General features: G+C 37.5%; 1 pseudogene; it reads right to left on the bottom strand.

The window, feature by feature from the left end:
• Nucleotides 1-17447: 17447 nt before the first annotated feature.
• Nucleotides 17448-19415, bottom strand: LOC105481232 (52 kDa repressor of the inhibitor of the protein kinase-like; annotated as a pseudogene).
• Between the last annotated feature and the right edge of the window lie 6326 nt (nucleotides 19416-25741).

The following is a 25741-nucleotide window of genomic DNA, read 5'->3' as shown; positions in this document are numbered from 1 at the left end:
CCAACCTGGCCAACATGGTGAAACCCCATCTCTCCTAAAAATACAAAAACTAGCCTGGCATTGTAGTGCATGACTGTAGTCTCAGCTACTCGGGAGGTTGAGGCAGGAGAATCGCTGGAACCCAGGAGGCAGAGGTTGCAGTGAGCCGAGATCATGCCACTGCACTCCAGCCATGGCCGGACTCCTGAGGGAGAATGCATCTCAAAAAAATAAATAAATAAAATAAAATAAAATAAAAATGGCAAGTGGAGAGCGGTAGTCCATGGGCCAGATAATGAATAGCAATTTGCCTATTTTACCACATCACCTTCTAGGAAATTGTAATACATCCTGGAGATAAAATACAAATAGGCTATTGGGCTGGCTTTATTCCTGTGATGAACTAAGTATTTTAGCAGTCACAGAATTGACAATACCTACTACGGGATGAGCCAGGAAATCCCAGGTGCGACCATCAAAATTATAAACACTTTCATCTGAAGGCAGTTTTGGAACGTTACCTTCTCTGCCTCATGTAAGCAGTGGGCTCTCATGAAGATATTTCTTGCCAGTCATGTAATAATAATAATACTGTCATATAACATGTTTTCTAGCCACTGTTGAGAGCATTCCATGTATTTCCTAGCTTGAATGAGAAAATTATGACCTCTTGAGGTATGTACTGCTATTATCCTGATCCTCATTCTATAGGAGAAATTCAGGTAATTAATGTGCCTATGATTACCCATTATTCAGCAGTGGTGCTGAAAAATATGCTGGTTCTTTAAACCAGGTTGATCTGGCTCTGGAGCTCACACATGTAACCACTACGTCAGTGCTTCTTAAACATGAGCATACAGAATAAATATCTAGAAGGCTTGTTAAAACATATTGCTAAGCCCCACTCTCAGAATGTCTGGTCCAGAATGCCTGGGATGGGGCCTAAGGATCTGCATTTTTAACACGTACCCACTTTCTTCACTGATGATATTATAGAAAGACAAAATTTCCTTATCAATTGGATTAGCAGTTAAAGATGTCCCTCAATGCTTTACAGCAGAGCTTCTCAAACTTTAACATACAGATCACCTGGGGATCTTGTTAAGATGCAGTTTTTGCTTCAGTAGGTCTGAAGTAAGACCCTAGATTCTACATCTAAGTACCTTCCAGGTAATGCCCAAGCTGCGATACCAAGGCTTTACACCAGTGGTTCTCAGACTGGTCCCAGAACACCTGGGTACTTGTTATAAATGCAAATGATCAGACCCCATGCCAGACCTGCTGAATCAGAAACTCTAAAGGCAGGGTCCAAATATCTGTGTTTTAACATGCTCATCAAATAATTCTGATGCAGACTAAAATTTGAAAACCACTTACCTTATACCACTGCTTCTCAAACTTGGCTGCACACTGATTCATCTGGGACGTTCTTAAAAGTGCAGATGCCTGGGTCTAATCTCCAGAGATTCTGGTTTAATTGGTTTCAGGTGCTGCATGATCAACAGGATTTTAAAGCTTCAGGTGATGAATGTATAGCAGTATAAGAACAACTACCTTATAGTGTACTGTAAAACCTTGTTACTCAAATTATAATCTCTGCACTAAAAGTTTTGGAACGTGGAAGAACTTTTCAGAAATGAGGAGGTCATTATGTTAAGGGAAGTAAGACAGGCATTGAAAGAAAAACATAAGGCCAGGCGTGGTGGCTCATGCCTGTAATTCCAGCACTTTGGGAGGCCAAGGCAGGCAGATCACTTGAGGCTAGGAGTTCCAGACTAGTATGGTCAACAATGGTAAAACCCTGTCTCTACTAAAAATACAAAAATTAGCCATATTTGGTGGTGCACGCCTGTAATTCCAGCTACTCAGGAGGCTGAGGCAGGAGAATAGCTTGAACCTGGGTGGTGGAGGTAGTAGTGAGCCAAGATCACGCCATTGCACTCCAGCCTGGGGCACAGAGCAAGACTCTGTCTCAAAACAAAACAAACAAAAAAGAAAAACATTGCATGTTCTCATTCATACTTGGGAACTAAAGTAACAGATCTCATGGAGGTAAAGAGTAGAATAGTGGTTGGTAGAGGCTGGGAAGGGAGGTGGGGATGAAGAAAAGTTGCTTAATGTGCACAAAAATACAGTTAGATAGAAGAAATAAGCTCTAGTATCCAATAGCACAGTAGGGAAATTATAGTTAATAATTTATTATATATTTCAAAATACCTAGAAAAGAATTGGAATGTTTCCAATACAAAGAAAAGATAAATGTTTGAGGTGATGTGTATTCCCTTGATTTGATCAGTATACATTGTATATTGCACATCTGTGGTTGCCAACTCCCGGGCCATGGACTAGTATGGTTCGTGGCCTGATAGGAACACACAGCACAGCAGGAGGTGCGTGGTGGGTGAGCCAGCATTACCACCCGAGCTCCGCCTCCTGCCAGATCAGTGGCAGCATTAGATTCTCATAGGAGCACGAACCCTATTGTGAACTGTGCATGTGAGGGATCTAGGTTGTGTGCGTCTTATGATAATCTAACGCCTGATGATCTGAGGTGGAACAGTTTCATGGCAAAACCAACCCCCACCCCATAAAAAATTATCTTCCACAAAACTGGTCCCTGGCTCCAAAAAGGTTGGGGATGACTGGTATACATGCGTCAAAATATCACATGTACCCCCAAAATATGTACAACTTTTATACATCAATTTCTAAATTTTTTAAAGAAAATGAGAATCTCAAACCACATCCCAGACATACTGAATAAGAATATTCATTCTCACATGATCCTTGTGCATATTAAAATTTGAGAAGCTCTGGTCTAAAGAAATGCTAGAATAGCAGCATTGTCTAAGAGAATTATCTGAGATGATGAAAATGTTCCATATCTGTGATATCCAATATGGTAGTAACTAGTCATATGTGGCTGTTAAGCACTTCAAATGTGGCTAGTGCAACTAAGGAATTAATTTTTTTTAATTTTAAGTAATTTAAATGACCACATATGGCAAGTAGCTACACTATTGGACACTATTATACTCTATTAACTACAGAGAAAGAACTATTATACCCTATTAGTTATAGAGAAAGAACAACAATTTCAATGCATAATTAGTGTTGCCAACGTTATATCATTCGGCATCACTTCATTTGTGTAACAGAAAGTCAGGACTTCACAGCAGGTAATATTGTATGGTAGAAAAATTTTGTATCTGCCATTATTTTTTGTTTTTCTGGATACTTGGTAGCTAGATGTTCCAGAATCCCTAAAACTCTATTAATTTTGTTTTCCATTATTTTTATAGCTTATCTAGCTACATCTTATTTGAGAAAGCTATGGATTCTTTATTAGTGGGAAATGACTAAATCCAGGATATAGAACAGAAAGGAACAAATTGAATAGAGGTAATATGGGGCAAGACTAAGGAAGCCAGTTCCAAAAAAAATTCAGTGGAGAGGGAGATATATAGGAATAAATAAGACTCAGGAGATGTCTTGCTTCACATCTACTTTTATGTCTAACTGGTGCCATAGTATAATCACATGAATTAAGAGCTCAGGATGCTGGAAACAAATTGTCCATAAGATCCTATGGTTTCCGGGGTTTTTGAGGTCAAAGAAAGGTTGATGACTTAATAACAGTGTTGTCCTTCAAATCTGTATTAGTCAGGGTTCTCTGGAGGGGCAGAACTAATAGGATAGATGTATATATGAAGGGGAGTTTATTAAGGAGTATTGGCTCACATGATCACAAGGTGAAGTCCCACAATAGGCTGTCTGCAAGCTGAGATGCAAGGAAACCAGTCTGAGTTCCGAAACTGCAAAAGTAGGGAAGCAGACAGTGCAGCCTTCAGTCTGTGGCTGAAGGCCTGAAAGCCCCTTGCAAATCACTGGTTAAGTCCAAGAGCCGCAAAAGCTGAAGAACTTGGAGTCTGATACTTGAGAGCAGGAAGCATCCAGAACAGAAAAAGATGAAGACCGGAAGACTCAGCAAGTCTGCTCTTCCATCTTCTCCTGCCTACTTTATTCTAGCTGCACTGGCAGCTGGTGAGATGGTGCCCACCCAGATTGAAGGTGGGTCTGCCTCTCCCAGTCTACTGACTCAAATGTTAATCTCTTTCTGCAACACCCTCACAGACATACCCAGGAATAATACTTTGCATCCTTTAATTCAGTCAAGTTAACATTCAGTGTTAACCATCACACCCTCCTTCATCTTATACTAACAGAATATTTTTAATACTCAAATATCCAGTTGTTTACACAAAAGAATAAATCATGGCCTGTTAGAAAAAGCTCAGTAATTAGTGTTGAAATGCTGATCTTTTACGTACTTTTGAACTTAAAAATTCTATAATTTTGCAATAATTCTTTTAAAGCATTGGCCAGTAATTTGGCAACTATGTACAGTTTTTGACCCATATTATGTGGGCAGAAAATAACTTAAAAAAAACCTGATAAACAGGAATTTCTGCCAGTCTCTGACTATCTTTAAAATATGGCTATTTTGCTGTATTTGCAGTCAAATTAAAGTAGAAAAACAAAAAAACACTACAAGAACATTTATTTCATTTGTCATGGGCATGCTTTTCTCCTTGACACTCCTAGGAAAGCAGTGTTCTCTGAACTAAAACAACAAAGTCTTTTTGTAGGACATAAACATTCTTTTCCACAGTATGGCATAAGTCAAAACAAGTATCACAACTGTAGAGTGTGCACAGCCTTCCACAGTAAGTCTGGAAACACATGGGAGAGAAACTCAAAACAGAGTGATAGAATGAAAGAGAGAGTCAGGTTGGACCTGAAAAGTCCACAAATTGGGACCAGAAAATATAAAGGGGAGTGTGTAGAGGTTTTTTTTTTTTTTTTTTGTTTTTTTTTTTTTTTTTTTTTTTTTGACAGAGCTAGGTGACAGTCTAGCTCTGTCACCCAGGCTGGAGTGCAGTGGCATGATCTCGGTTCACTGCAACCTCCTCCTCCTGGGTTCAAGAGATTCTCCTGCCTCAGCCTCCTGAGTAGCTGGGATTACAGACGTGCACTACCACACCTGGCTAATTCTTTTGTATATGTAGTAGAAATGGGATTTAAGCATGTTGGCCAGGCTGGTCTGGAACTCCTGGCCTCAAGTGATCTGCCCGTCTCAGTCTACAAAGTGCTGGGATTACAGGCATGAGCTACCATGCCCGGTCTCAGAATTTTTTAAGTATACTGATAGATTGATCTGGATTCAAAATTCAGTTCTTCCACATCCTTATTAACTGACCTTAGATGAGTTCCTGAGCCTGAAATGTTCAGTTTCATTATATGCCAAATGTGGGAAATGGTAGGACCTTCTTCACCGAGCTATTGTAAGGATTAAGTGAGATTGAGCACTTACATTCAGAAAGTACTCGAAATAGGTGAGCTATTATTTACAAGAGACAGGAAGTAGTGTAGACTGCATGGAAGGTACCTAAACTGAAGGATGACTTAAGTATGAAGGGCAATGAAAGTGAAGGGATAAGAACATAATCAGGAAAGCTTGTTTTTGTTTTTTGGGGGTTTCTTGTGTGTGTATATGAAACCACCTTTGCAAAATTATCACTAACATAGTGAAAGAGATCTAACTTAACTGACTCCATCTTGCTTCTAACCTCTAACCTCTAAGCTGTCCTTGTTCATTCCTGGCATGGCTGAACTAGCTTTGGGAGAAACTTAGTTTAAAGTTTATAGTTTAAACAAAGACAGTAACAGCACTTTCCCAAAGCAGACCTCCTTCTTGCCTGAGGACTAGATTGCCTTTGTAGGACTAACATTAACCACAAGATTAGAAATTATGGTTTAGGAGTCATGCAGCTGGAGGCTACAAGATTCTGACCCTTCTAAACTGCTCCTTAAGATTACTGCTTGAGATATTTTGCAGATCCTGTACTTAAGAGATCAGCTGGCACCACCCAGATCAATAAACTGGCTCATCTGACCTTGTGGTCCCCACCCAGGAACTGACTGAGAGCAAGAAGACAGTTCCGACTCCCTGTGATTTCATCTCTGACCAATCGGCACTCCTGGCTCACTGGCTTCCCCCAACCCACCAAGTTATCCTTAAAAACTCTGCTCTGTGAGTGCTCAGGGAGACTGATTTGAGTGATAATAAAACTCCGGTCTCCCGTACAGCCAGCTCTGCGTGAATTACTTTTTCTCTATTGCAATTCCCTTGCCTTGATCAATAGGCTCTGTCTAGGCAACACACAAGGTGAATCCCTTGGGCAGTTTATTTTATTTTTTCAGTATTCAGACGTTAGGTAAATTGTGGAAAGAGTTCTAGACCAAGGCAATAAATAAAAGTTTAGATGGTGCAAAATAACTTAGAACTGCCATGAGGTTTTGGGGGGTGTTTGGAAAACTTGAAAATGTATGGAAAAACTGAATTGGATTTGTATGTAAGCATTTGGCCACTATAACTTCAGATGGATTCTCAAATTGGTCATAAATTATTTGAAAACATTAAAACCCACTATTATAAAGTGTTGAAACCTACCTCAGAGTGTTCCTGACTCATTCCAGAAAAATTTACTAGCAATAACACTAAAGAATGTCTTCCTGATCTGTTCTTCTTCAGGCTATGCTTCAGGTCGATCAAGAACCCAACTGGGAGCCCATGGATGGATCACACAGGTCTGTTTCATCATTTCCACACATAAACGCAGGGGGGTGCAACTGTAGTGACAATGTACCCAGATCACTGTTGGCAGGTAAATCAGGACATTTACCATTTCAAGTGGCTAAAACTCCACCAAAACTAGGTTAATCCAAAATATTTAATTGGCTCATATCATTGAAAATCTAGGTGTTTGGCCTGGTGTAGTGGCTTATGTCTATAATCGCAGTACTTTGGGAGGCTGAGGCGGGCGGATCATCAGGTCAAGAGATCAAGACCATCCTGGCCAACGTGGTGAAACTCTGTCTGTACTACAAATACAAGAATTGGCCGGGTGTGGTGGTGCACGCCTGTAGTCCCAGTTACTTGGGAGGCTGAGGCAGGAGAATCACTTGAACCCAGGAGGCAGAGGTTGCAGTGAGCTGAAATTGTACCACTGTACTCCAGCCTGGGTGACAGAGTGAGATTCCATTTCAGAAAAAAAAAAAAAAAAAAAAAAGAAAGAAAGAAAGAAAGAAAGAAAGAAAATCTAGGTGTTAAGCTAACTTGACACCTAGAGTCAAGTTGCCCTTTAATCCAAGGGTTTAAAGGGTGACCAGACATATTGTGACTTGAGGGATATTCAAGGCTTCACCTCACTTGCTTTTATTTCAGCTGCATTTTCTTCTGTTTGGAATTCTTTCTTAGGCTTTAGCACTTCCACACTTACTTACATGCTCAGAGTTCTAAGTCTAACAGAATTAAAGAATGTCTCTTTCCCCAGAAGAATGCCTTTTTTGTTTGTTTGTTTGTTTGTTTTGAAATGACAGAAGATATTTCCACTAGAAAGCAAGTCCCCTGTGTACAGGGGCTTTTTCTTTCTGTTTTTACTGCTCTATCCCCAGAAGTTATGGCACCTTGCTCAAGGTTGATTGAATGTATGACTAAGCTCAGATTGAGTGAGTTAGGTCATTTTTCTTCCCTGAACCAGTCACTGAGGCCAGGGGGATGAAAATACTAAGTGAGTCACATGACAACCCCGATTGGACCACACTGTCTCACAGACTAAGAGCTAGCACAGACTGTTGTGCTAGTGTCAGAATAGGGAGATATGGATGCTGGAAGGCCAGAGAAGAACAGAGATTCATCTGCACAAGTTTTACATTTCTTAAGATGATACCAGATGATCAGAATCATTCCTTACAATTATTTTCTGAATTACAAAAATGCAAACACTTCTAAGAAAAAATGAAAGAACATTAATGGATGGAAAATTAAGACTTTATCCTGATACAATTACATAGGCGATTTAAATTGACAAAATGTAATTTTCTAAGTAGTAAATTGGCAGGATGCCTGATTTTTAGAGATCTTATCATGAGGATACTTATTTGTTACTGATTTAGAAAAAGGGAGTTTACCTGTAACATGAGTCCTCCACTTATACAATGGTCTTCCATTTATCCGAACTGAAGTAGCTAGAAAGTGGGAATGAAAGTAGCTAGAAATGTGCAGAATGAACTCTGCACAGAGTATACGGAGTCATCATCATAAATACACACCTGAGTCTTCAAAAGGGTCTGAGTCTGCTCTGAATCAGCTGACAACAGATTACATTATATTCCAATTTTCTTCAAATTGGCCAGTGAATGCTGTAAAGATAGAAAAAAATTCAATCAAATACTTTTTCATCAACTCCTCTCTTCACTGTGCATCATTTTATTTAATATCACATTTTGGAGAAGCTTTTTATTATATATAATTTATAGACATAATTGATGTATTTATACATAATATCTATGCAGTTTATACATATATTTATACGATAAGAAATAAGTAAAATTATAATTTATTATTTGTATTTATTCTATTTTATCATTTTATGTCCTCTATTATTCTATGTAGATTACAAACCATTTGAAGTTTAGGACAAGTCATTAAATTATGCCAAAACACTTCAATATTATGCAAAGATCATATTACATACATAACACATTCTAAATTGAACACATAAAATGTGAGTCCTCATATTTTTACCATTGAAAACTGTTTTATAATACACTTACTATGAACAAATGTTTGAAAGATATGGTTTCAAGCCAAATGAACTATTTATTATATAATTTGTTTTCCCATTTTTAATTAAAAATATTAATATTTGATGAAACATTTTTTTGCACCACCCCAACTCATATGTTTACCAGTCCCCTACACCCATACCAATCAGTGAAAGAAGAAAAGACTTCCTCTTTGCTTAGGTGTACAATTTCTTTCAGGTGTTTGATATACCAAGTGACCAACCTCTTGACCACCATTGGGAACCTATGATCGGAAACTGCTGATAGAATAGGGGCTTCTCCTAGAAAAGGAAGGCATATCTGGTGAATCAGACTAATAGCTGGTCTAGTGTTCTTAGTCAAATGCACTTTTTGGTGCTGATCCAAAGCTATGAAGTGCAAGAAGCATTCATATAACATGTATTTATTGTTTACGACGTACTAGGTTCTGCTCTTGACCCTAGAGAGCCAGAAACAAAACACAAATAATCCTTGATCTTGTGAAGCCTACATTCAAGTGGGAGAAACAGAAAAGTAATGTGATCAGTCAATACAAATATATGTTAGATGGTGATAAGTTGTAATTGTAAACATATTGTCTATTTTTTGCATGAAAAAATAGTTTGTATTTACACGGAGAATGTTAACTAGGCTAATATTTAAACAAAAGAGTATATTTAAAACAAACATTTATTCTAGCCTATAAAATGTAGCATTAGTTGTCCAAGAAAAGGCTACACTGAAGCTATTACATTTGGGTAAAGACTAAAAAATGTGAGACAATTAGATTTGAGGAAGAACAACCAGGACAAAGATGCTGAAGCAGAAGGTCCCACACACATTTAAGGACCAAGCAAGAGGTCTAATGCCGTCCAATGGGTTGCTCAGGTTCCAAGCTGAAGTTTAAGATGACATTTTTTTTTTGAAATGGAGTTTTGCTCTTGATGCCCAGGCTGGAGTGCAATGGAGCGATCTCAGCTCACCGCAACTTCTGCTTCCTAGATTCAAGTGATTCTCCTGCCTCAGCCTCCCGAGTAGATGAGACTACAGGTATGCACCACCACACTGGTTAATTTTGTACTTTTAATATAAGAGACAAAGTTTCTACATGTTGGTCAGGCTGGTTTTGAACTCCTGACCTCAGGTGATCTGCCCACCTTCGTCTCCCAAAGTACTGAGATTACAGGCATGAGCCACCACGCCCAGCCAACATGAATCTTAAAATCACATTTTGCGACTTTTTCCCCTGCCATATAACTGCCCAATGGGTTCATCTTGCCCACTGTCCAAATAGAGCCCGTTTATCAAGACAGGGGGATTATAATGGAGAAGGAGTTTAATACATATAGAGCCAGCTAGATGGAAGGTGGAGTTTTTTATTACTCAAATTAGCCTCCCCCAAAATTTAGAGGCTAAGATATTTTAAAGATAGCTTTTGGCAGGCAGTGGGCTAGGGAATGGTTGCAGCTAATTGGTTGAAGATATAATCCTAGGAATGTGGAAAATGGTCCTTGTGCACTGAGTCCACTTCTGCATGGGAGCTACAGGGCTGGTTGTCATGAGTCACAGATCTGGGTGGAGTCAACCCATTATCAGAAATGCAAAAGTCTGAAAAGATACCTCAAAAGGCCAAGCTGAGGTTCTACAATAGTGATGTCATTTACAGGAGTAATTGAGGAAGTTACAAATCTTGTGGCCTCCAGAACAATGGCTGGTGATTGTTTACACCTGTATTTTAACAGAATTCAGGCCTTTTATTAGTTTTATAAAAGTGGCTTAATTTTGGGAAGGACTATTATCATTTAAACCATAAATCACTCCCAAAGTTAGCTTGGCCCACTCCCAGGAATCACAAAAGGCAGTTTGGAGGTTAAAGGCAAGATGAAACTGGTTAGCTCACTCTTTCACCATCATAATTTTCTCACTCTTATAATTTTTGCAAAGGCAGCTTCAACCAGTCATCACTGAGTTCTACATTGGTCATGGAGGCCAACTAAAATTCAGGACAGTGGAAAACCAGTAAAAATCTCTGCAGAGCCTCTGGGTTATTTAGATCACGACAGCAAGAAGAATCTCGAAACCTCAGCACTATCATAATGCAAAAGAAAAAATAGACAATTCTTTTTGAGAAAGGGATTATGGAATAATATTGCCTTTGATCCTTATGAATTATAACTATAAAGCAGCATGAGTTTTAATCATTCACATCAGCTATAAAATTATTTAATTTAACCAGAGAGCATGAGATAAATCTTGCAAAAAAGAAAAAAAAAAGAGTTTAAATGGTACGGGTAAATGTATATCTACAAGAATGTTGATTTCAAAATTGCAATATCAAGAAAAAACAATTTCTTTATGAAAAGGAAATAAGCAAGGAAAAGGTATGGTCACCAAAACATCATGTAAAATGCAAATATTAACTTAGTATTCTTTCCATGCCTTACAAAACAATGTGACTTTTCAAACAACAATAACATGTGGAAATAGGAACATTCCGAGTTTGAAACTTAGCATTTCACCTAGTGTTTCTTCTTGAGGTTTTATCTGAACTTAAGAAATAAAAAATTAAAGTAAAGTAAAATTATAAAACAATTCAAAATATATCTGCTTACCTATGAGAGAGAGATGGATAAAATATATCTGCTTACCTATGAGAGACAGATGGATAAACAGATTTTTATATACACATATTTATTTATATAATAAATACTTTCATCTGCTTGTGAAATAGGGAAAATAGTCCTTTCTTTTTCGTATATTAGTATGGTTTGTTTACCTGTTGTTTATCTTATTTTTAGGAATTTGCAAAGTAAACATGGGTGGAGATATGTAAAATTTTCTGTGCTGCCTATAACAGTGAAAAAACCTGACTCTGAAGAGATAAAATATGGTATATAATGGGATGGAATCATCAAGTTGAGATAGCAGGCAGCCCTCAGGATTCCCTAAGAAAACAGGTCTTGGAGTATAAAATTCTGGTGACAGAGCTCAAAAATAGTTGGCCTTTACAGGAAGGCATAAATGAAAGGAATGTTTCAAGGGAGGGAAGGTCTCTGAACTGGAATCATTCGAAGGTAATTTCAGCCAATACTATCCTTTTTTTTTTTTAAACCAAGACTATTCTGCTCAAATTTCATAGTGCATTTATATAGACATTTGAAAAATCATTGGAAGTCTCTATTCATAAAAAAGCTCACAAATTTTACCATCTTAATATCAATGCCTTTATTGTGAAATGGCCCCACCCTCTAACAAAGAACCTTTTATTACAAATATGTTCTTCATTCAGGGAACAGGCAAGACCCTTACAGACATGCCCTTTGGGTTTGGAAAGAGAAGAAACCAACAGATAGAGGAAAAACAATGAACAGACAATATAATTTTATCATAAGACAAAGCCCAAAGGGAATTTAAATATTTAAACAAATATGCAGGCATTCCCCACTTTTAGGAGCCAAGTATATTTTGGCAGAAGGGAATTTCCATATTGTTTAAAACATGTGACAGTTGTTATAATTCTCTTTTAATTAAGATTGCTAATGAGCATTTTTTTGTTGTTGTTGGCATTATTCACACCCAAATAACCAGACATCTCTCATAGGTAAGCAGATATATTTTGAATTGTTTTATAATTTTACTTTACTTTAATTTTTTATTTCTTAAGTTCAGATAAAACCTCAAGAAGAAACACTAGGTGAAATGCTAAGTTTCAAACTTGGAATGTCCCTATTTCCACATGTTATTGTCGTTTGAAAAGCCACATTGTTTTGTAAGGCATGGAAAGAATACTAAGTTAATGTTACTTTCTGAATACCCCCAGAAAAAAAGCAAAGAAGCAGAAGGGGTGAAAATGCAGATATTACTTTGTAATGTAAGTATATTATAGGGAAAAGAATATGCCTCAATGGAAAACGATGTATTTTTTATGAGAGCTATTTTAGAATCTGTAAGTTGTAGAAAACATTCACATTAGTGAACAAATTTTTAACCTTCGTGAAATTTTCACATGTATTTACCAAATACTACTCATATTTTCAAGACCAAAAAGCACTATTTCTACCTAGTCATCCAAACTCCAAAACTACCTGGACTAAACCTAAGATGCCACTAAAGGAAAAGGTTAAGTGATAATTGCTTGAGCCCAGGAATAATGCAATTCAGATTGAAACAGATAGTGATTCCGTCACTCAACTGTACTAATAATTTTTATCAGTCTAAGAAATGACATCGTCTACCAAAACTCCTTTTGCATGGAAAAAGTCGGATAATGTGGATAGGGGCTGTATATTCAGTTTCACAAGAGTGGGTTCTTTATTTTTATTTTATTTGAAGTGAATTTACAGAGTGTTATGCCCACTCACACATATATTCAAGTAGCAAAATATCTGAGAAATTCTCCCACCATTAATCTAATATTATTATCCTACAGATTCTCTGAAAGCTATTTTTTAAACTTATTTATCTAGTAAACTGAATGTCAGAAACAAACCCTTGCCAAAAAAGTACGGTGACTGCTAACAGATATAGTCAATGCTCAGCAAAGGTAAAGATAAAGATCATTTTGGAGTATGCTGAAGCACACTCTACCTAGGCTTGTCTGAGCACAGAATCTCATTTGAAGTACAAAATATTACAACATGAAGGGAAAATCGATTGCCTGTAGAAAATATGACTGTGAAGAGGGTTTTTAGTTAACTCACTAAAAACAAGGATGGAATCAAAATGCATTAAGTATTATACAATTTGCGTAGCAAAATCAAATCATATGAAAACATGGGAGCAAAACATGTATTACACATAAGTTAAAACATGGAATTCTTACAGACCAAAACTAATTTCCTGAATCAGACTTACTTGCTAATATTTTAATTTCCTGAAACGAGTATCACCATCCAATTTTTGCCATCACTGTATTAGATATTATGGAGGATTCAATCTTTAAAAAATTATTACACATTAGCTCATGAATTTTCTATAAGTTGTATGGCACATAAAAGTTAGTGATGTGGGCCAGTCATGGTGGTTCACGTCTGTAATCCCAACACTTTGGGAGTCCAAGGCGGGTGGATCACCTGAGGTCAGGAGTTCGAGAGCAGTCTGGCCAATATGATGAAACCTGTCTCTACTAAAAATACAAAAATTAGCTGGGCATGGTGGCGTGCACTTGTAGTCCCAGCTACTCAGGAGGCTGAGACAGGAGAATTGCTTGAACCTGGGAGGCAGAGGTTGCAGTGAGCTGAGATCAGGTCACTGCACTCCAGTCTGGGTGACTCTCAAAAAAAAAAAAAAAAAAAAAAAATTAGTGATGTGCAGAGCAGTTAAATTTTTGTGTATCATAATATAAGAATATAAAGCAGAAATTGCAAACCAAGCATTAAAAAGCCAGGCAAGGGGGAAGTAGATTAATAATCATGATAAATACAAATAATTTTATCTCTCAATTTTAAAAACAATAAAAAGAAATCTAAGCAAGAGAAAAAAAGCAGATTGGGTATGACGCTATAGGTAGTGATGGAGTCTGTAAATAGGCTCTACAACCTAAAGGCGATCAGAAGCTATTGATTTCAGCTGGTTTTCACCACGTAGGGATGTAGAACTAGTGTTGCTTGACTAGATTTTTCAAGAGAAGTTTGCAACCGAAGTTTGATGTAAAATCTCGAAATTTTAATAACTGATTTGAAAAGCGATTTTGAACCTGTCTAGGCGAAATCTGTCCAGATTTGGCCACGAGGCTACTAGTTTATAATCTCTGGGTAAGAAATCAGAGAGAGTTGAAACAAAGCACACAAAAAAATAATATGGTGGATAGATGGAGGAATTGAGTGAATTGAGAGATTCAGGGTCAGTATGACACTAAATTTTATTATACATAGGATCAAATTTTCAGACTTCAGAATCCTTTTCTGTATTGTTTCTCACTGTTCTTCCAGCAGCTAGCCAGAGTGTCTGGAAATTATGGTTTATAAATATTTAATTAACTAGTTAATCAATTAATTGGTTGTTTGGGTTAAATAATTTCTTCTTGCTCTTACAGACCTCAAAACAATTTGAGTGATATAAAATGCCTTCTAAGAGGAAATATTATAGAAATTAGTATTCATTTAAAATAAAGAAGAAAAGTCAAAGGGTAACTTGGGTCACTAAATATTTTCTAAAAGATGATAGGAGGAGATGAGCTCATTTATATGTGTGCATGGGTGTGTGTGTGTGTGAGAGAGAGAGAGAGACATAGAGAGAGAGCCTCAAAATAGAGGAATGGAGCTTACATTGCAATTAGAATATTTGATTAGTAAGACAAAAGATTTTCTGGCTCAGAAGAGTAAGTCTGCTAAGGAGATGGTTAAAGTTGGTGACCTGTAAAATAATATCAACAAACACCATTTTTTTTTTTTTTGTCATTTAGCCAGTGACCAAACCAATATAGCCTTATTGTTCTTTGGGACTCTATAGTGATTTTCAAACAATACTCCATTTCTAAACTATTTAGCTCAAATAATATCCATTAAAAAGTCATAGAACTATGGTGGCTGCAGGGTGACAAACGTGTCAAGAGAGGAAACATGAAGGCACAGAGCTCGCCAAAAGGGTGAAGAAGTGACCAGCAGATTAAGGCAATTGGCTACAGATGGGGATTAAACAGAGAAACCACCATATAGAGAAACCAGCTTTCTTGCTTTCTGAAAAAGGGTTTATAAAATTGAAGGGGGGAAGCCTAGAAAGTATCCTGAGGTTTTGCCTTGGAAATGAAGGTATGCATGTGAATTCATGATTTTTAAAATATATATGACATATAAATAGACAAGAACATGTGCATTTACGTGTGTGTATGTACATGTGTACATACGTGCATTTGTAGATTACTCTATCCATTAAGAAGTTTAAATGCCAGGACAACTCAGGAGAAACAAGTCCGCCTTTTGCCCAGATCTTGATTTCTAAATACCTTAGTGAAATGACTGGTCCCAAAGTTGAAGTAGGGAAAATACAAAATGAGTCAGGAACATCTTGTGCCAGAAATCTGTTAAATGAGCAAAGAATTAAATGTCAAAAGTATCCAGGAATTAGCCTGCAGGAGAATCCAGTGACCATATCTGAGACTATTTTAACATCAAAATAAATAATGATGGTAATGTATTACCACACATCACAAAATTGATTCAGGAGTTCATATTTATATACATAAATTTAAAAACATATAGGGGAGAAAAATCTTTCTTATGGTAGAATGCCAAGTAATTAATGGAGAAGAAATGGTAGAAATAGAAAATCATCATTTTACACCCATCATTGTTGTAGCTATTTCAGGCAGGTATCATCAATGGATGCTAAGGCTGGTGGGCAGATTTTTATGTGACACTAGACACTATTGTAATTTCAGAGTATCTCCCTACAAAATACTTATAAATTATGAAGGAATTGGATGGTACATTTTTGGTGAAAAAAAATGAGGTTAACACCACTTATTAACCTTGACGTGTGAAGGCTGGAAGTGTCAGCATCGTGTACCTCCTCATGTGATCCTCTAAGAAGAGCACAAATTGTTTCTGAGGTGTTCCTTCCAAGAAAGGACAGCCCAAGTCCAGCGATAAAGAAATATTCGATGGACCACACTGAAGACCCCCTAAAGAATGAAAGACCTGTACTCTTTTAAAATCGTCAGGGTGATGAAAAACAAAGAAAGATAGACATGGTTTCAGATGGAATGTCACCAAAGGGTTGTGACAAGTGTATTGTGTATTCCTGAACAGAATCATGGGCCAAAGCAGAGAAGAAACATTGTGGGTAAAGTTGGCAAAATTTGAATGAGGCCTGTAAATTGGATAGTGGTATTGTATCAATGTTGATTTCTTGTCCTATGTTGGAGAATATCCTTGGTTTGATGAAATGCATACTGAAATTTTTAGATGTTCTGGGGCATCACATTTACAATTTGCTCTCAGAATTTTTGTAACTTTTAAGTATGAAGTTATTTAAGTGTAGATTACAAAAAAACTAGAAGGCACTTTGAAATCCTTGTTTGGCAAGCTCACTAGCTCCTCTTTCTCTGGCAATTTCTTATAACTGTCCAGTATAGACTTTTAACATACTTAAAATTCCTATTAATCAAGGTCAAGTGAGGGCTTCACTATAATATTTTATAAAATGTATTCCTTCCTCCCACACCTCTTCAAAATATATTTCTTCAAAGAATGCATTAGTACCCAACGAGTAGAGATCCACAGTGATAATAAATGCTATGTCTGAGATGACTTAACTAAAACAATTCCAGAGTGCCACCAGCAGAGATCATGCAAAAAGAAATGTGGCACTTTCAATGTTCTCTTCTGGAAGAACAGATAGGTCCTCAAAGCAGGAGAGTTCAAACAGGGGCCATTTAAGCAGGTAGATTATCAATAGCTAATGCATTCAAGGGAGTCCTATAGGCAAAGATATTTAGTGATTAAGTGGCCTACATACACCTTATTGCTTTACTTCCAAATATCAAATATAAGAAAGCCTATTTCTGGGGGGAGGCCGAGGAGGGTGGATCACGAGGTCAGGAGATCAAGACCATCTGGCTAACACGGTGAAACCCTGTCTCCACTAAAAATACAAAAAAAAAAAAAAATAGCCAAAAAATTAGCCAGGGGTGGTGGCTGGCCCCTGTAGACCCAGCTACTCAGAAGGCTGAGGCAGGAGAATAGTGGGAACCTGGGAGGCAGAGCTTGCAGTGAGCCGAGATCGCGCCACTGCACTCCATCTCAAAAAAAAAAAAAAAAAAAAAAGAAAGAAAGAAAGAAAGTCTATTTTTAAAAGTCTCAGATATTTTCCATGGTTTCCGAATTATCTGTGGGAAGCTCTGACTTACTTGTATAGAGTTTAATATATGTGTCCACCATTAAATCCAGGTCATGTTTTATATCAAAATTTATGTTAAGCAAAGCCAAGTTACTTGACCTTTGGTCTGTCAAAGTGTACTTCAAATATGGTTTAAGATGCTTTCGTCCATTTTCATGCCACTCATTCGCAACCTTCATCACAGGACGAATACACAAGACCTTCAGCAATGCATACACATTAGGAAAAAACTTGATGTCAGGCAGATGGAGGGTTTCATAGATGGTGGATGGAAGCTCTATATCTTTCCCCCTGTGTTTCCATTTGATTCTCCAACAATGAAGCTTGACTGAGAGCGTGTCGGGATTGGATAAGCCACTTCTACAACATGTCAGCATGGTGTTCCTCCTAGGTATTGAATTTGAGTTGTCCCATGATTGGGGGTACCAGAGATAAGCATTTAAGAGCTTTAAGGTGCTGTTCTGAGAATATATCTTTAGGTTCCTGAATAATGTGCTCCACTGTTGGGACACTTAGGGTTTCTTTATAGTAAATCTCAGAGGTTAACTGGGATTCCAAGTTACCCTGGTGAGCTCTGCGGAATTTCCCAGGGAGTTTCATTTGAAGATCATTTGGTTGCCAAATCTGTGGCTTCCTCAAACCAAAATTCATGATAAACTTCAATATTTTCCATCACTCCATTGAGTGAACGCAGTACTGCAGTCAAGCTACCGGCTGCAAATAAGACATCAGAGGTTTGACCCTGGAGATTTTTCCCAAAGGCTCTTGTAAAAGGACATTTTTAAGAACAAGAGTAGTAACAATGAAATCAAAATCTGTTACTGCACTGAAGAGTACAAATGCGCGGCCAACTATACAGTTATTCCATCTAATATTTGTGTCACTATTTATACTCTCTAAACATAAAACAAGTGCTTGCTGGAGTTCCACTAAAATTTCAAAAGCATCATGCCTGCCTGTTCATGGAGAATGCAGATTTCCTTCACTTCTTTACCCCTTTCTTTACTGTTCTGAAAAAGGACAGAAATTACATTGTCAAGTTCTAAAAGAAGTCGTGGCGATCGATGGAAAAAAGAACAAACTTCTTCAATTGTTCTTAAAGCAACAGATACTCCCATAACAGGTACTGATTTTGCCAACCACATATTTATGGCACAGGAAGAGTAGAGCATGTAAATAGCTTGGGAATATTTATCTGAAAGTCTAGAAGCAACAACTTTCATTTTGGAAGAAAATCCAATAGACACAATGTAAGCCTGGCCACGACAATACTCCCCACTTCTCAGTTATCACAGTGTGAAATTTCACAGCCAAAATTTCTGCATCAGCTTCGTAAGGCAGGAAGCCTACAAATTCTTCTCTTAGGTTATGAGATTCATCAACAAACCTCACCAACACAGGTAGATAGGTGCTCTTCCCTTGTTATGTCCACTACATCATCAGTGATAATGGAAAAGAAGTGTGAGTCTCTCACTTCCCTGAGAGTTTCTTCTCAAATACCGCTCTCATAGATCTCTAGCATCTGTTTCTACTGTGTTTTTGAACAAAACAACGTGTTAACTGCTGTTGTCTCAAACCATTTTCTCAGAAACTCTTCACCAGAATTTATCTGACACTCCAGCAGTGCTTGAAAGTTATCTGGAGTAAAGAGATCTTCTGGGATTTTATCAGCCTCATATCCATCCAGAGGTATGTTTTGCTTTCCCATCAGAATCAAGATTTCAAACAGAGATTTTAGTTATTCTCTGTTTTCCTTCTCTTCAAGGGTTAGAGGTAAAATATCCTCATCTTGTCCTTCACCCCCTTCTTCACTGGGGTTCTGAGCATTGCTATTGTTGATTTCTTTATGTTTTTGTTCCTGTTCAGAAGTTTTATCAATTTTTTTTCTGTTTCAGTGTCCTGATTTCTTCTTCACTCAGTTATTTTACTCGTTTTCTGTGTCTACTCTGTGTGTTGCTCAAATGACTGGTAAGATGAAATGTTGTTGGTATTTCATTATCTCGAAGAACTATCCTGTAAGGACTCTCCCAATGACTTCACAAGTATCTGCTTCAATCAATTTTGAGAAATAAACCAATTATTTAGTTTTCTGATGCCTCTGCAAAGTGTATATAGCTCTACAGATCCTAGAGGTCTCAAAATGTTTGGCACATAATTGATAATGTTTATTTAGCTGATCAGGTGTTTTATCTTCTAAATCTGCTCTCCTTCAATTCTTCACCCACTTCCGGCATCTGGCCGGGTCCCGCGGGAACGTGAAGAAGGCCAGGTCGGACTACGTGCTCTTCTGCCTGCGGTTAGGGGCAGCGCAGAAGTTCCGCATCCTCGCCCGCTGGCAGGCCGGCTGGCCGGCTCGGCAGGGCTGGCACGCGGGGGTGAAAAATTCTTATAATTTGACTTTCCATTTTTAGTTTTAATTATGTTATGCCACTTATAATAGAAAATATTCTGACCGCTCATTCCCAAAATATCTCAATTAAGTGCAAGGCAGAAACATTGGGTTAACTTCAACGTTTGTAAAAGTTCTCCCCAGCAAACTAAAATCTCCCATAGATACAGAATGCTCAGTCAGGACCACCTAAATACAGCTCTCAAAGAAAAAACTGTAGGCACAAATATTTCTAAAGTAGATGATAAACACATGGATCTACCAAGGACATTTTCATGATGCTGTAACTTTAAGCTTCTTCATGTGTTGAGAAAGTATCTTTTTAAAATAACTCTGGAACTGTTTAACATTGAAAATGAGTGTGTTTCTGGGCAGCATTTGTGGAATGCTGGCCACCAAAGAGACATTTACAGCAATTGCAAATTTGCTTTTGAATGGATCCCCCATGACCCCAAAATATTTTTATCCCTTGCTAGTTATCTATTTTCTTTCTTAAATAATCCTGCCTTTTTATAACACTTTACTCCTGTTGCATAGTTTTTCACCAAATGCACAGTTAACTTTAAATCCATTTTAAAAGGCAAAGAGAAGATACCAGTAACTCTTACTTTGAACCTATATATGCTTTTCTCCTGTCTATTATGTTCAGTTTGTCAGACTTTCCTCAAAACTGATAGTTATTCTATGTAATTCAATTTAGCCAAATATCATGGGCTATAAAGTCAAGATTATACCAGAGGGGGCAATTGTCATAATTTAAGGTTTTGAGGCCACTAATATCATGCTATTTTTAGGAATAACTAGACAAGACACAAAAGAACATCATTGTCACTGTTTCAGATGTCATCTCATGAAACTGGTTTATTGGCCAGAATAATCCCAGGAATTTCTCAATGAAACTCAATTATGAACAATGAGACATGTCAATGAGGCATTGACAGGAAATGAAACATTCCACGTATGCAAATATCTAACTAAAATGTGTTCTCATTTAAGCTGAATTTTAAGAAATTCAAAGATTTTATTCCTAAATTGTACTTACTGTCATTTATATAATTTAGAATAATCATTTTGAGCATTAGTGTGATAGACACTGCAAATGTAGCCCTTAAAATTTATTTACACCATCTGTTAGTAAAGACTTCAGGTTTGGGAGATTGTACCTCCTAATCCCACCTTCCTTGGCACTTGAAATTGGAGAGGATATGTCTAAGGTACTATATATTGTACTTTTCTATGACCACATTTATTGTTTCACAAGTGGGCTTCTCTATTCCATTTAGGCCCATGAGACTTCAAAAGGTATTTGCTTGGGACTTCTAAGAGAAAAAAAAAAAAGTCTAAGTCTTTATGGAAATGGTTGATGATGTCCCATAAACTTAGCAGCCATAGTTTAACCACAAGAGTCACCAAATGAAACTGCCTTAGTACAGTGCCTGTTAGAAAACTAGAATACAGAACAGAACAAACATAACAAGCCTGTGATGCCATCATTGAGTAGCTAAATTAAAAAATCCAGGAAGTTTCCCCTTTGAATTTCCAACTTGCGTCAGGCAACATTATTTGAGCTGGGTTGTCTGTCACTTTTAACTAAATGCATACTACCAAGACAATATTTATTCTACTATGTCAGTGACGCGTGCAAGGTTAATAACAGTATTTGCCGCATTACATAAAATTACTCAGGACTTTCTATGTTTTCTAGCTCATGTGTTTAATTTGTATAGTGTATCTCTCTTCTCTTGTTGTTAGCTATTCCTCTACGGACTAAGAAATTACTTACTAAAAGATAAGGATTGTCAGCCGGTTTCCTTTGATCTGCTATGACCCTGGAGGAGAGGCATGCGCCAAAGGCCTCAGCTCCCTCCTTACTTCCTTAGGAAGGACTTTCCTGACCCACATCAAAGTCAAATCCCCTTGTTAAGTATCCTTGCTGAGCTACTATACAACAAGCTCTCTTCTAAGCATTTACTTGAATTAATCTATTTAATCCTCACACAATCTATTTAATCCTCACAGAAACCTTATTTTACAGACCATATCATTCCCATTTTAGGCCATTTGTACTGCTTTAACATAAAACTTGAGAATGGGTAATTCATTAAAACCAGAAATTTATTTTTCACAGTTTGGAAGGTGGGAAGTCCAAGATCAAGGTGTCAGCATTTGGTCTGGTGAGGGCCTTCTTACTACATCCTCACATGGCAGAAAGCAGAAGGGCAAGCAAACTAAATGCTGCAGGAAGCATCTTTTCTAAGGGTCTTAATCTCATTAACCAGGAGGAAGCTCTCACGGCCTATTCACCTATTAAAGACCGACCTCTTAATACCATGACATTGGCAACACCTGAATTTTGGAGGGAAACCATTCGAAGCATAGCACAAATGAAGAAACTGAGGCACAAAAGTGCTGGTAGGTAGTATAAGGTCACAAAACAAAGAATTGGGAGTGTGATTTAAATCAAGGCAATTAAAAGCCCTGCCTCCTTAACTTTTGTGCTACATGTCCTTTTTTTTTTTTTTTTTTTTTTTGAGATGGAGTCTCACTCTTTTGCCAGGCTGGAGTGCAGTGGCACAGTCTCAGCTCACTGCATCCTCCGCTTCCCAGGTTCAAGTGATTCTCCTGCCTCAGCCTCCTGAGTAGCTGGGACTACAGGTGCCCGCCACCATGCCTGGCTAATTTTTTGTAGTTTTAGTAGAGATGGGGTTTCACCATGTTGGCCAGGATGGTCTTGATCTCTTGACCTCTTGATCCACCCACCTCAGCCTCCCAAAGTGCTGGGATTACAGGCGTAAGTCACCGTGCCTGGCCCTATTTAGTTTTTTCAGAACACTTATCTCACGTGTATTTTAAACATTTCCTAACATAATAATTCAATTAACATTCAACCCTCCCACTAGACTACAAGTTCCATACAAGCAGAGATTATATTCAGATTAGTTCATCATTGTCCCCTCAACCCTTAGCACAATGCTCACATCTTTATAAGCACTCAATAAGTGTTCGATAAAAGAGAGAAGAAAAGAAGGAAGGACACAAGGTAAGCACAGAGGAAAAGGAATGAAAGATGGAAATTAAGACCTAAGCAAGGAAAAGGAAGCTATAGATAAGTTATAATTGAGGGCTGTTATAGCTTCACAGAGGCCTTTTCTGCTTCCTACTAAGTAGTTGAATTTACCAGATAAATGAGCTGTTACTGTACTTCATGTCCAATAATAACATTTCTTTTAGCAATTAACTCAGAGTATGTCCAACATTTCATGTAATGAGGAAAGCTAAAAAGAAAACAAACATTAAGAATGTAAATAGGGCAGCGCAGTGGCTTGTGCCTGCAATCCCAGCACTTTGGGAGGTTGAGGTGGGCAGATTGCTTGAGCCCAGGAGTTCAAGGCCAGCCTGGGTGACATGGTGAAACCCCATCTCTGCAAAAAAAAAAAATATATAAAAACTAGCCAAGTGTGGCGGTGTGTGCCAGTAGTCCCAGCAACCCAGGAGGCTGAGGGGGGAGTGTCGCTGGGACCTAGAAAGGTCAAGGCTGCAGTGAGCTATGATTGTGCCACTGCACTCCATCCTGGGCAACAGAGTGAGATCCTGTCTCAAGATAGAAAAAAAGAATATAAATAGATATTTAAACTTGTGGGGATAAAATGTTATGCACTTAAAACTGGCTACATATTCAGGATTGAAAGATTTAGAATAGAGAATAAAATTACTAACCATACAGAAGTACAAAAACCCTCAGAAACTTTATGAACACTTTTATGCACACAAACTAGAAAACCTGGAAGAAACTGATAAATTCCTGGAAATATACAACCTCCAAGATTGAAACAGGAAAAAATAGAAACCCTGAACAGACCTATAGTGAGTTCCAAAATTGAATCAGTAATAAAAAGTCTACCAACCAGAAAAAATCCCTGAACCAGACAGATTCACAGCCAAATTCTACCAGATGTATACATAAGAGCTAGTACCAATCCTACTGAAACTACCCCAAAAAATTGAGGAGGAGGGATTCTTCCCTCATTCTGTGAAGCCAGCATCATTATGATAGCAAAATCTGGCAGACACACACACACAAACTTCAGGCCAATATCCTTGCTGCACATAAATGCAAAAAATCCTCGAGAAAATGCTAACAAACCAAATCTAACAGTACATCAAAAAGCCAATCCACCACAATCAAATACACTTTATTCCTGGGATGCAAGGTTGTTTCAACATATGCAAATCAATAAATGTGATAATCACATAAACAGAACTAAGAACAAAAACCACATGATCATCTTAATAGACACAGAAAAGGCTTTTGATAAAATTTAACATCCAGTCCATGCTAAAAACCCTCAACAAACTAGGTGTCAAAGGTACGTACCTCAAAATAAAAAGAGGCTTCTGTGACAAACCCACAGCCAACATCATACTGAACAGGTAAAAGCTGGAAGCATTCCCCCTGAGAACAAGAACAAGACAAGGATGCCCACTCTCACTGCTTTTATTCAACATAGTACTAGAAATCCTAGTCAGAGCAATCAGGCAAGGGAAAGAAACAAAAGGCATCCAAGTATGAAAGAGGGGAAGTCAAACTCTCTCTCTCCACAGATAGTATATACCTAGAAAACCCCAGTCACTCCTCAAGTCTCCTAGATCTGATAAGTAACATCAGAAATGTTTCAGGATACAAAATCAAAGTACAAAAATCAGTAGCATGTCTATGCATCAATGTGAGAGCCAATTCAAGAATACAATCCCATTCACAGTAACCACAAAAAGAATAAAATATCTAGTAATACATTTAATCAGGGAGGTGAAAGATCTCCACAATGAGAATTACAAAACACTGATGAAAGAAATCAGAGATGAAACAAACAAAACATTCCATGCTCATAGATAGGAAGAATCAATATTGTTACCATGGCCATACTACTGAAAGCAATTTTCAGATTCAATGCTATTCCTATCAAAACACCAATGACAATTTTTGAAGAATAAGAAAAACTATTCTAAAATTCATGTAGAACCAGAAAAGGAGCTCAAATAGCCAAATTAATACTAAACAGGAAGAACAAAACCAGAGGTATCACATTATCCAACTTCAAACTATACTACAAGGCCACAGTAACCAAAACAACATTGTACTGGTACAAAAACAGACAGATAGACCAATGGAACAGGTTAGAGAACCCACAAATAAAGCTGTACAACTACAGCCACCAGATCTTCAACAAAGTCGATAAAATCAAGCAATGGAGAAAGGACTCCCTGTTCAAAAAATGGTGCTTGAATAACTGGCTAGCCATATGCAGAAGACTGAAACTGGACTCCTTGCTTATAACATCTACAAAAATCAACTCGAGGTGGATTTAAAGACTTAAATATAAAACCTAAAACTATAAAAGCCTTAGAGGTAAACCTAGGAAATACCATTGTGGACATAGATCCTGGCAAGGATTTCATGATGAAAACTCCAAAAGCAGTAGCAACAAAAACAGAAATTGACAGATAGGACCTAATTAAATTAAATAGATTCTGCACAGCAAAAATAACTATCAACAGAGTAAACAGACAGCCTACAGAATGGGAGAAAATATTGTAAACTGCATTTCACAAAAGTCTAATATACAGAAACTATAAAGAATTTAAACAAATTAACAAGCAAAAAACAAACAACCTCATTAAAAATGAGCAAAGGACATGAACAGACATTTCTCCAAAGAAGACATTCATGTGGCCAACAAGCATATGAAAAAATGTTCAACATCACTAATCATTAGAGAAATGCAAATCAAAATCAGAATGAGATACCATCTCGCACCAGTCAGAAAGGCTAGTATTAAAAAGTCAAAGAATAACAGATGCTGATGA

Source organism: Macaca nemestrina, chromosome 9, assembly GCF_043159975.1.
Source record: "Macaca nemestrina isolate mMacNem1 chromosome 9, mMacNem.hap1, whole genome shotgun sequence".
NCBI classification, from domain to species: domain Eukaryota; kingdom Metazoa; phylum Chordata; class Mammalia; order Primates; family Cercopithecidae; genus Macaca; species Macaca nemestrina.
This window is presented reverse-complemented; position numbering and strand designations above follow the sequence as displayed.